This window comes from Arachis ipaensis, chromosome B5, assembly GCF_059453495.1.
Source record: "Arachis ipaensis isolate K30076 ecotype BB chromosome B5, ASM5945349v1, whole genome shotgun sequence".
Lineage (NCBI taxonomy): Eukaryota > Viridiplantae > Streptophyta > Magnoliopsida > Fabales > Fabaceae > Arachis > Arachis ipaensis.
The window spans coordinates 113,766,559-113,777,395 of NC_142440.1; the positions used below are offsets into that span (position 1 = coordinate 113,766,559).

At 39.3% G+C, this 10,837-nt stretch overlaps 2 non-coding genes across 2 annotated transcripts; one reads left to right on the forward strand and one right to left on the reverse strand.

The window, feature by feature from the left end:
- Positions 1–1,801: 1,801 nt before the first annotated feature.
- LOC148565413 (small nucleolar RNA R71) lies at positions 1,802–1,905 on the forward strand. Its single transcript, XR_015884414.1, has one exon. It is a non-coding gene; the product is annotated as a small nucleolar RNA R71 (small nucleolar RNA).
- A 5,738-nt stretch (positions 1,906–7,643) lies between these two features.
- Positions 7,644–7,751, reverse strand: LOC148565414 (small nucleolar RNA R71). Its single transcript, XR_015884229.1, has one exon. It is a non-coding gene; the product is annotated as a small nucleolar RNA R71 (small nucleolar RNA).
- Between the last annotated feature and the right edge of the window lie 3,086 nt (positions 7,752–10,837).

A 10,837-nucleotide genomic window follows, 5' to 3' on the forward strand; every position in this document is an offset into this window, starting at 1 on the left:
CACTGATTCTTGTGGCTCTAACTCTTGCAACTTTTGTTTGCCTTCTAATGACGGTTTTAGAGTCTCAGCTGCTGGATTACTTTCCTCCAAACACGGATGGCTACTATCATCTTTAGGCTTTTCAAATTCTGGTTCAGGTTCAGATGCAGGTTTGAAGACTTTGAAAATGAGCTGTTCATCATGTATTCTCAGAATTAGCTCTCCTTGTTCTACATCTATGAGCGCTCTAGTAGTGGCTAGAAATGGTCTGCCCAGAATGATAGGGTGTAAATAGCTTTCCTCCATGTCCACAATGACAAAGTCTGTGGGGAAATAATAATCTCCCACTTTCACCAGCACATTTTCAACTACCCCTTCAGCTTGCTTCTGAGTTTTGTCAGCCAGTTGTATGATTACATCAGTGGATCTCACCTCATTCAATTGTAGCCTCTTCATAAGAGTTAGAGGCATCACATTTATGCTAGCTCCTAGATCACAGAATCCTCTGTCAATTTTTGTTTCCCCAATGATGCAAGTGATATGAAAACTTCCTGGGTCCGTTTTCTTAGAGAGGGTGTCCTTCTTGATGAGAGCACTGCATTCTTTGTTCATTGTTACAGTTTGTCCTCCCTTCAAAACTCTTTTCTTGCTTAACAATTCCTTTAAATACTTGATGTGTGTGGGCATTTGATGAAGAATCTCAAGAAAAGGAATATTGACATGAAGAGAGTTAAATGTCTCTAGAAACCTTGAATAGGTTTTCTTTTTTTCACCTCCTCCTAACCTTTCAGGAAATGGTGCTTTTGGTTGGTATATTTCCATCATGCCTTTTTGCAGTTCCTTGGCTTGCTCAGTTCCACCTTCCTGCTTAACTTCTTCCACACCTTCTTTCAAGATTTCCGGTTCATGCTCTGAGGGCCTGATTCCTTCTTCTTCTGAGACTTCCTTCAATAAGGTGATGGCCTTGCATTCTTCCCATCTTACTCTCTTTTGTTCCCCTTTAGGATTCTTTTCTGTGTCACTAGGGAACACTGCAGTTGATTTTGGGGCCTGTCGAGATAGCTCTCCTACCAGAGATTCCATCCATTTGAGTTTTTCACCATGGTTTCTTAAGGTAGTCCTCACATCATCCCTGAAGCTTTTCAATTCAATTATGTCTTGACTCATGGTTGCCATCATTCCTTCAATCCGGTTTAATTGATCTTGAAATTGTTGGTTCGGATTGGGTTGGGTAGGTTGATTACTTTGGTCATGGTATGATGATTGGGGGTAAGTGTTTTGTGTGGCTTGGTATGATCTTTGGTTGGAGTTTTGGTATGTGGAATTGTTATGTTGGTTGTGGTTGTAAGGTTTGTGGTTTTGTGGTTGGGTTTGTTGGTTTCCCCACCCAAAGTTTGGGTGGTTTCTCCAGCCTGGGTTGTAAGTATTGGAATGTGGATCATATGATTGCCTTTGTTGGTTTCCCACATAATTGGCCTCTTCCCAATCACTTCCTTCAATGCCTACTTCCTCTTGATCTTGTGTGTGGATTGCAGCCACTTGCTTTGTTTCTAATTGCCTGGTAAGTTCTGCTAGTTGCTTGGCAAACACCTTGTTTTGGGCTAGAATTGTATCAACCTGGTTCAGTTCCATGACTCCCTTAGTGTTGTGCCTTTCTGATGCATAGTAGTACTCATTCTCAGCCACTGTCTCAATCACTTCAATGGCTTCTTCCACAGTCTTTTTCCTGTTCAATGAACCTCCTGATGAATGGTCTACAGCCTTCCTTGATTCATAAGAGAGCCCATCATAGAAGATGTGCAGTTGCACCCAATCATGGAACATGTTTGGTGGGCATTTCCTTGTCAAATCCTTGAATCTCTCCCATGCCTCGTAGAGAGTTTCACCATCTTGTTGTCTAAAAGTCTGGACCTCAGATCGAAGCCTATTGACCTTTTGTGGAGGGTAGAAACGTGCCAGAAACTTGCTTTCCACCTCATCCCATGTTGTTAGACTCCCCCTTGGGAATGATTCCAGCCACTTAGCTGCTTTGTCCCTAAGTGAAAATGGGAACAAGAGCAGTTTATAGGCATCTTCCTGGACTCCATTGGACTTCACAGTGTCACAAATTCTCAAGAATTTTGTGAGATGTTGGTTTGGGTCTTCATTAGCACTTCCTCCAAAGGAACAATGATTTTCCACCAATGATATTAGCTGTGGCTTGAGCTCAAAATTGTTGGCCTGAATGGGTGGTTTCTGGATGCTACTACCACAATTCCCTGAGGTTGGGTTTATGTATGAACTCAAAACCCTCCTCTCAGGGATGGCATTGTTTCCATCAGCTCTCTCATGGTTGTGAACTTCTCTATCCATGTTGAGATCTAAAGCTTCCTCAAAATTGTCCTCAGATTCTCCTTCAGATTCCTCTTCTCCCACTACTCTCTTCCCTCTTGCTTCCCTTCTAAGTCTATGAAGGGTCCTCTCTGGTTCGGTATACGGAGGAGTTGATGTCTCTCCTCTCCTACCTGTCATACAAGAACACAGCTCAAACACAAACAAGTGAAATACTCTTGGTTAATGGAAGAGTATGGTTAGATCAATTGAGGAATTAAATCAAACAGTTAGTGAGTCAGTGAGTTAGTTGCATGAATCTAAAGGCGCAAAGAAAGAAAGCATGTAACCAAGTGCAGAAATTAAAATTCAACAAGTATCTAGAACAGAATTAACAAAGCAAGAGAAAATTGCTCAATCTAGTTAGCTTCCAATTTGAGAATTGTCAATCGAAAACCAATCCCCGGCAACGGCGCCATAAACTTGATGCGCATAAACGTGTTATGCTACGATTTAGGAAATTGCACGATCGGCAAAATTCCTTCCGGCAAGTGCACCGGTTATCATCGTCAAGTAAAAACTCACAATAGAGTGAGGTCGAATCCCACAAGGATTGGTTGAGTGAGCAATTCGGATTAGAAGTGTGTTCTAGTTGAGCGGAATCAATATTTGAGATGAGAATTGCGGAATGTAAAATTGGCGGGAAAAGTAAATGACAAGAAAATTAAATGGCTGAATCTTAAATTTGCATGAATTCAAGAGCAGAATGTAAATTGCTGAAATTAAAAGGGAATGGGGATGATTGCAAGAATTGAATTGCAGAATGTAAAGAGAAAGTGGAAATCAGAAATGGGGAATTCATTGGGTTTAGGAGACATTGAAATCTCCGAATCAAAACATGTAAATCTCTTCCTCAACCAATGCATTCATTGAATTTTTCTTGGCAATCTTATATGATTGGATCCCAATTCCTTGGCTCACCAATGCTCTCTAAAAACAAACAAATTCCCAATCCCTTGGTTTAAATGTTCATAAGAAGAGATGATGCTTGGTCACTGATTATACCACACAATTTCATGAACCACAATTTGGTAGGATTACATGTCACAATATCCATCCAAACCCCAATCCAATCCACTGTGAGAAAGCTTCTCTAGCATGAATCCTCCATTCCTTTCCCAAGGCTCCGAAGGATTCCAAGTATGAGTAGCTTCTTTCCCAAGACAACTACTCAATGGAATTAGATCGAGAAGCTTTCTAACAAAATTCAAGAGAAAAGATTGAAGAAGAAGATAAACTATTATTGATTCATTGAATTACAATAGAGCTCCCTAACCCAATGAAAGGGGGTTTAGTGAATCATAGCTCTGAATTCAATTACAAAGAAAAGGAAAACTGGCTAAAAGTGAAAGTCAAAGTTCCTTTCTAACTTCAATTCTATCCTATTTATACACTTTCTATATTGAGCTTCAGTTGTGCTTCTTGGGCTTTGAGGCCTCTCCTTGCTTTCCTTTTGCCTTGGGTTTATGATCCATAATGTTGATGAGGTTGTTGATCCAAATTCTGTACATTTCATTGAGCCAATTTAGTGATAATCAAATAATGACACATGACTCAATAAATTGAGATTTCAAACTCATCAATCCTTCAGGCCCAATCCCATAAACCATGATATTCAATTGGGTTTCATACCAAAGTGAGTTTAAGTTAATATTTGTGCTCAAAGACTAACTTAAACCACAATATTTTTGGCCCAGAAACCTTTTCCAAGAGTGGCGTTTAAGTTGCAGTTTAAGCTTAAACTGCAGCTTAAACGCCAGACACTTCCAGTGAGGCCTTTTGTAGAAGCACGTTTAAGCTTCAGTTTAAGGTTAAACTGAAGCTTAAACGTGGAAATGGAAGAATGGTAGCCCTGGAGAGTAATGTAGTCGAACACGTTTAACCTCCAGTTTAAGGTTAAACTGGAGGTTAAACGTGGAAAAGGAATGAGGCATCCTGGAGGTCGAACACGTTTAACCTCCAGTTTGAGGTCAAACTGGAGGTTAAACGTGGAAAAGGGTGGAAGCTTACTGGAGGTCGAACACGTTTAACCTCCAGTTTGAGGTCAAACTGGAGGTTAAACGTGGAAGCTTGGAATGGTGGCCCTGGAGGTGTCGAACACGTTTAACCTCCAGTTTGGGGTCAAACTGGAGGTTAAACGTGGAGGTGGAGAGAGCAACCCTGGAGTAAAAGAAAACGTCGAACACGTTTAAGCTCCAGTTTGAGTCAAACTGGAGCTTAAACGTGGAATGGCCCCTGGTACTCTTCCTGGTTCTGGCGTTTAACCTCCAGTTTGAGGTCAAACTGGAGGTTAAACGTGGAACTCCTCCCTGGTGCCATACTCATTCTGGCGTTTAACCTCCAGTTTGACTCAAACTGGAGGTTAAACGTGGAATGCTCCTTAAGTGAGGCCTATCATTCTGGCGTTTAACCTCCAGTTTGAGGTCAAACTGGAGGTTAAACTTCAATCCCAGCATTTCTTATTCTTCATGATTTTGGCGTTTAAGCTCCAGTTTAAGCTTAAACTGGAACTTAAACTCCACATGTGATATTCAAGCTTCCTTTATTGATTTTCTTGCTTCCTTGCTTAGCCTCTTCTTCCCTGAAATCATCCAAACAATTGCATCAAAGTCTTGCAAAGTTTCATGAGAAATCTTCCATTCATAGCATTCAAATAATATAACTAAAAACTCATGGAATTTGCATAAAAATCTACATGTTGAATGATTTATTGCTTTGTTCTTCATTTAACCATTTTTGGTTACTTTAAGCTCAAGAAAATGCATAAAACAACTAAAACTAACAGAAAATTGCTAGTGAAACTAGTCCATGATGCCTTGGCATCATAACATCAGTGCCAGATTCCCTTTTGATCCGACAACAGCACCAAGTTTTTGGCGCCGTTGCCGGGGATTGTTTGAGTTTGGACAACTGACGGCTCATCTTGTTGCTCAGATTAGGTAATTTTCTTTTTGTTTTCTTTTCAAAAATTTTTCAAAAATATTTTCAAAAAAAAATGTTCTTCTGTTTTCGAAAAAAATAAAAATTTTTTCAAAAATTTATTCAAAATTTTTAAGAATGAATTCTAGTGTTTCATGAAGCATGTGAAGCCTGGCTGGCTGTAAAGCCATGTCTAAATTTATTTGGACTGAGGCTTGCACTTTGTTATCAAGATCAATATACTCTCGTGTTAAAGACTAAAGCTTGGCTGGCCATTGGCCATGTCTAGTGTTTTGGACTGGAGCTTTCATTGAAAGCTTGGCTGGCTAGTGAGCCATGTCTAATTCCTGGACTGAAGCTTTAGACTAACATGGCAAGATTCCTGGAATTCATATTAAAAATTTTGGAATCCTTATTTTTTCTTTTTCATACTATTTTCGAAAAAAAAAATCCAAAAAAATTAGAAAATCATAAAAATCAAAAATATTTTCTGTTTCTTGTTTGAGTCTTGTGTCATGTTATAATTTTGGTGTCACTTGCATATGCATCTTGCATTTTTTCGAAAATATCATGCATCCATAGTGTTCTTCATGATCTTCAAGTTGTTCTTGGTAAGTCTTCTTGTTTGATCTTGATGATTTTCTGTTTTGTGTCTTTTCATGTTTATCATATGCATTCTTGAATTCTTAGTGTCTAAGCATTAAAGAATTCTAAGTTTGGTGTCTTGCATGTTTTCTTTGCATTAAAAATTTTTCAAAAATATGTTCTTGATGTTCATCATGACATTCAAAGTGTTCTTGGTGTTCATCTTGACATTCATAGCATTCTTGCATGCATTCATTGTTTTGATCTAAAAATTTCATGCATTGCATATTTTTCATGTTTTTCATAAAAATTTCAAAAATCAAAAAAATATCTTTCCCTTTTCTCTCATCAAATTCGAAAATTGAGTTGACTTTTTCAAAAATTTTTTAAAATCAAATTGTTTCTCATGAGTCAAATCAAATTTTCAATTTGAAAATCTTATCTTTTTCAAAATCTTTTTCAAAAATCAAATCTTTTTCAAAATTCTTAGTTATTTTCGAAAATTCCAAAAATATTTTTCAAAAATCTTTTTCTTATTTTTATACCAAATTTTCGAAAATAACATAAACAATTAATGTTTTGATTCAAAAATTTGAAGTTTGTTACTTGCTTGTTAAGAAAGATTCAAACTTTAAGTTCTAGAATCATATCTTGTGATTTCTTATGAATCAAGTCATTAATTGAAATTTTAAAAATCAAATCTTTTTCAAAAACTAATTTCTATCATATCTTTTCAAAAATATCTTCTCATCTTATCTTTTTCAAAAATATCTTTTCAAAATATCTTTTCTAACCTCCTAACTTCTTATCTTTTCAAAATTTGTTTCAACTAACTAACTAACTTTTTGTTTGTTTCTTAACTTTTTCAAAACCACCTAACTAACTCTCTCTCTCAATTTTCGAAAATATCTCCCCCTTTTTCAAAAATTTCTTTTTTTTATTAATTAATTATTTTTATTTTTTAATTTTGATTTCAAAAAATTTTCGAAAATTACTAACATTGTTCAAAAACCATTTTCAAAAATCACTAACTCTTTTTCAAAATAATTTTCGAAAATTATCCCTCCCCCACTCATTCTATTTATTCATATGCTAACATCTCATCTCACATCTCTTCCATTCGTACAGTTGTGTGTCTTCCTTTACATCACATTCTTTATCTCCCCCTCTTCTTCCACTCACACAGGGATCCCTATACTGTGGTATAAAGGATCTCCATTATTATTATTATTATTTTGTGCCTTCTTCTTTGTCATATGAGCAGGAGCAAGGATAAGAACATTCTTGTGGAAGCAGATCCAGAACCTGAAAGGACTCTGAAGAGAAAATTAAGAGAAGCTAAAATACAACAATCCAGAGATAACCTTTCAGAAATTTTCGAACAGGCAGAGGAGATGGCAGCCAAAAATAATAATAATGAAAGGAGGATGCTTGGTGACTTTACTGCACCTAATTCCAATTTACATGGAAGAAGCATCTCCATTCCTGCCATTGGAGTAAACAACTTTGAGCTGAAACCTCAATTAGTTTCTCTGATGCAGCAGAACTGCAAGTTTCATGGACTTCCATCTGAAGATCCTTTTCAGTTCTTAACTGAATTCTTGCAGATATGTGATACTGTTAAGACTAATGGAGTAGATCCTGAAGTCTACAGGCTCATGCTTTTCCCTTTTGCTGTAAGAGACAGAGCTAGATTATGGTTGGATTCTCAACCCAAAGACAGCCTGAACTCTTGGGATAAGCTGGTCACGGCTTTCTTAGCCAAGTACTTTCCTCCTCAAAAGCTGAGCAAGCTTAGAGCTGATGTTCAAACCTTCAGACAGAAAGAAGGTGAATCCCTCTATGAAGCTTGGGAAAGATACAAACAGTTGACCAAAAAGTGTCCTTCTGACATGCTTTCAGAATGGACCATCCTGGATATATTCTATGATGGTTTATCTGAGCTATCAAAGATGTCACTGGACACTTCTGCAGGTGGATCCATTCACCTAAAGAAAACGCCTGCAGAAGCTCAAGAACTCATTGACATGGTTGCTAATAACCAGTTCATGTACACTTCTGAAAGGAATCCTGTGAGTAATGGGACGCCTATGAAGAAGGGAGTTCTTGAGGTTAATACTCTGAATGCCATATTGGCTCAGAATAAAATATTGACTCAGCAAGTCAATATGATCTCTCAGAGTCTGCATGGAATGCAAGCTGCATCCAACAGTACTCAAGAGGCTTCTTCTGAAGAAGAAGCTTATGATCCTGAGAACCCTGCAATAGCAGAGGTAAATTACTTAGGTGAACCTTATGGAAACACCTATAACTCAACATGGAGAAATCATCCAAATTTCTCTTGGAAGGATCAAAAGCCCCAACAAGGCTTTAATAATGGTGGAAGAAACAGGTTTAGCAATAGCAAGCCTTTTCCATCATCTCAGCAACAGACAGAGAACTCTGAACAAAATGCTTCTAATTTAGCAAATCTAGTCTCTGATCTATCTAAGGCCACTGTAAGTTTCATGAATGAAACAAGGTCTTCCATTAGAAATCTGGAAGCACAAGTGGGCCAGCTGAGTAAAAGGATCACTGAAATCCCTCCTAGTACTCTCCCAAGCAATACAGAAGAGAACCCAAAAGGAAAGTGCAAGGCCATTGACATAAGCGCCATGGCCGAACTTGTAAGGAGAGGAGAGGACGTGAATCCCAAGGAGGAAGACCTCCAGGGATGTCCAGTGATCAATAAGGAGCTTCCCTCTGGAGAACCAAAGGACTCTGAGGCTCATCTAGAGACCATAGAGATTCCATTGAACCTCCTTATACCCTTCATGAGCTCTGACGAGTATTCCTCTTCAGAAGAGAATGAGGATGTTACTGAAGAGCAAACTGCCAAGTTTCTTGGTGCAATCATGAAGCTGAATGCCAAATTATTTGGCATTGATACTTGGGAAGTTGAACCTCCCTTGTTCATCAATGAACTAAGTGATCTGGATCAACTGACATTGCCTCAGAAGAGACAGGATCCTAGAAAGTTCATAATACCCTGCACCATAGGCACCATGATCTTTAAGGCTCTGTGTGACCTTGGTTCAGGAATAAACCTCATACCCCTCTCTGTAATAGAGAAACTGGGAATCTATGGGGTGCAAGCTGCTAAAATCTCACTAGAGATGGCAGACAGCTCAAGAAAACAGGCTTATGGACAAGTAGAAGATGTATTAGTAAAGGTTGAAGGCCTTTACATCCCTGCTGATTTCATAGTCCTGGATACTGGAAAGGAAGAGGATGAATCCATCATCCTAGGAAGACCTTTCTTGGCCACAACAAGAGCTGTGATTGATGTTGACAGAGGTGAAATAGTCCTTCAATGGAATGAGAACTCCCTTGTATTCAAAACTCAAGGATCTCCCTCTGCAACCATGGAGAGGAAGCAAGAAAAGCTTCTCTCCAAGCAGAGTCAACCAGAGCCCCCACAGTCAAACTCTAAGTTTGGTGTTGGGAGGCCACAACCAAACTCTAAGTTTGGTGTTGAACTCCCATATCCAAACTCTAAGTTTGGTGTTGTAGAGTCTCAACAAAGCTCTGCACATCTGTGAGGCTCCATGAGAGCCCACTGTCAAGCTATTGACATTAAAGAAGCGCTTGTTGGGAGGCAACCCAATGTTTATCTAATTCTTATTTTTATTGTTTTTCATGTTTTCTTAGGTTCATGATCATGTGGAGTCACAAAATAAACAAAAAAATCAAAAACGAAATAAAAAAACAGCAGAAGAAAAATCACACCCTGGAGGAGCATCTGTCTGGCGTTCAAACGCCAGAACAGAGCATAGTTCTGGCGCTGAACGCCCAGAATGGGAGCATTCTGGCGCTGAACGCCCAGAACAAGCATGGTTCTGGCGTTCAACGCCAGAAATGGCAGCAAATGGGCGTTGAACGCCCAAAATGGGCACCAACCTGGCGCTGAACGCCCAGAGTTGTGTGCAAGGGCATTTTGCATGCCTAAATTGGTGCAGGGATGTAAATGCCTTGACACCTCAGGATCTGTGGACCCCACAGGATCCACTCAGGATCTGTGGACCCCACAGGATCCCCACCTACCTCCACTCACCTCTTCTCACCACTCTCTTTCACACAACCCCATAAACACTCTTCCCAAAAACCCTTCACCAATCACCTCAATCTCTCTCCCCCACTAAACCTTCACCACTCACATCCATCCACTCTTCCCCATAAACCTACCTCATAAACTCGACCTACCTTCAAAATTCAAAACCAATTTCCCACCTAAACCCACCCATATGGCCGAACCAATACCCCCCCTCCCTTCCCTATATAAAGATCTCCATTCTTCACCAAATTCCCACAACACACCCCTCTACACTCTCCTTGGCCGAAACCACCTCTCCCTCTCCCTCTCCATATTTCTTCTTCTTCTTCTTCTATTCTTTTGTTTATTGCTCGAGGGCGAGCAATATTCTAAGTTTGGTGTCGTAAAAGCATAGCTTTTTTGTTTTTCCATTACCATTGATGGCACCTAAGACCGGAGAATCCTCTAGAAGAGGGAAAGGGAAGATAAAAGCTTCCACATCCGAGTCATGGGAGATAGAAAGGTTCATCTCCAAAGCCCATCAAGACCACTTCTATGATGTTGTGGCCAAGAAAAAGGTGATCCCTGAGGTCCCTTTTAAACTCAAAAGAAATGAGTATCCGGAGATCCGACATGAAATTCAAAGAAGAGGTTGGGAAGTTCTAACAAATCCCATCCAACAAGTCGGCATCTTAATGGTTCAAGAGTTCTATGCCAATGCGTGGATCACCAAGAACCATGATCAAAGTAAGAACCCGGATCCAAAGAACTATGTTACAATGGTTCGGGGGAAATACTTAGATTTTAGTCCGGAGAATGTGAGGTTGGCGTTCAACTTGCCATACATGGAAGAGAACGCACGCCCCTACACAAGGAGAGTCAACTTTGATCAAAGGTTGGACCAAGTCCTTA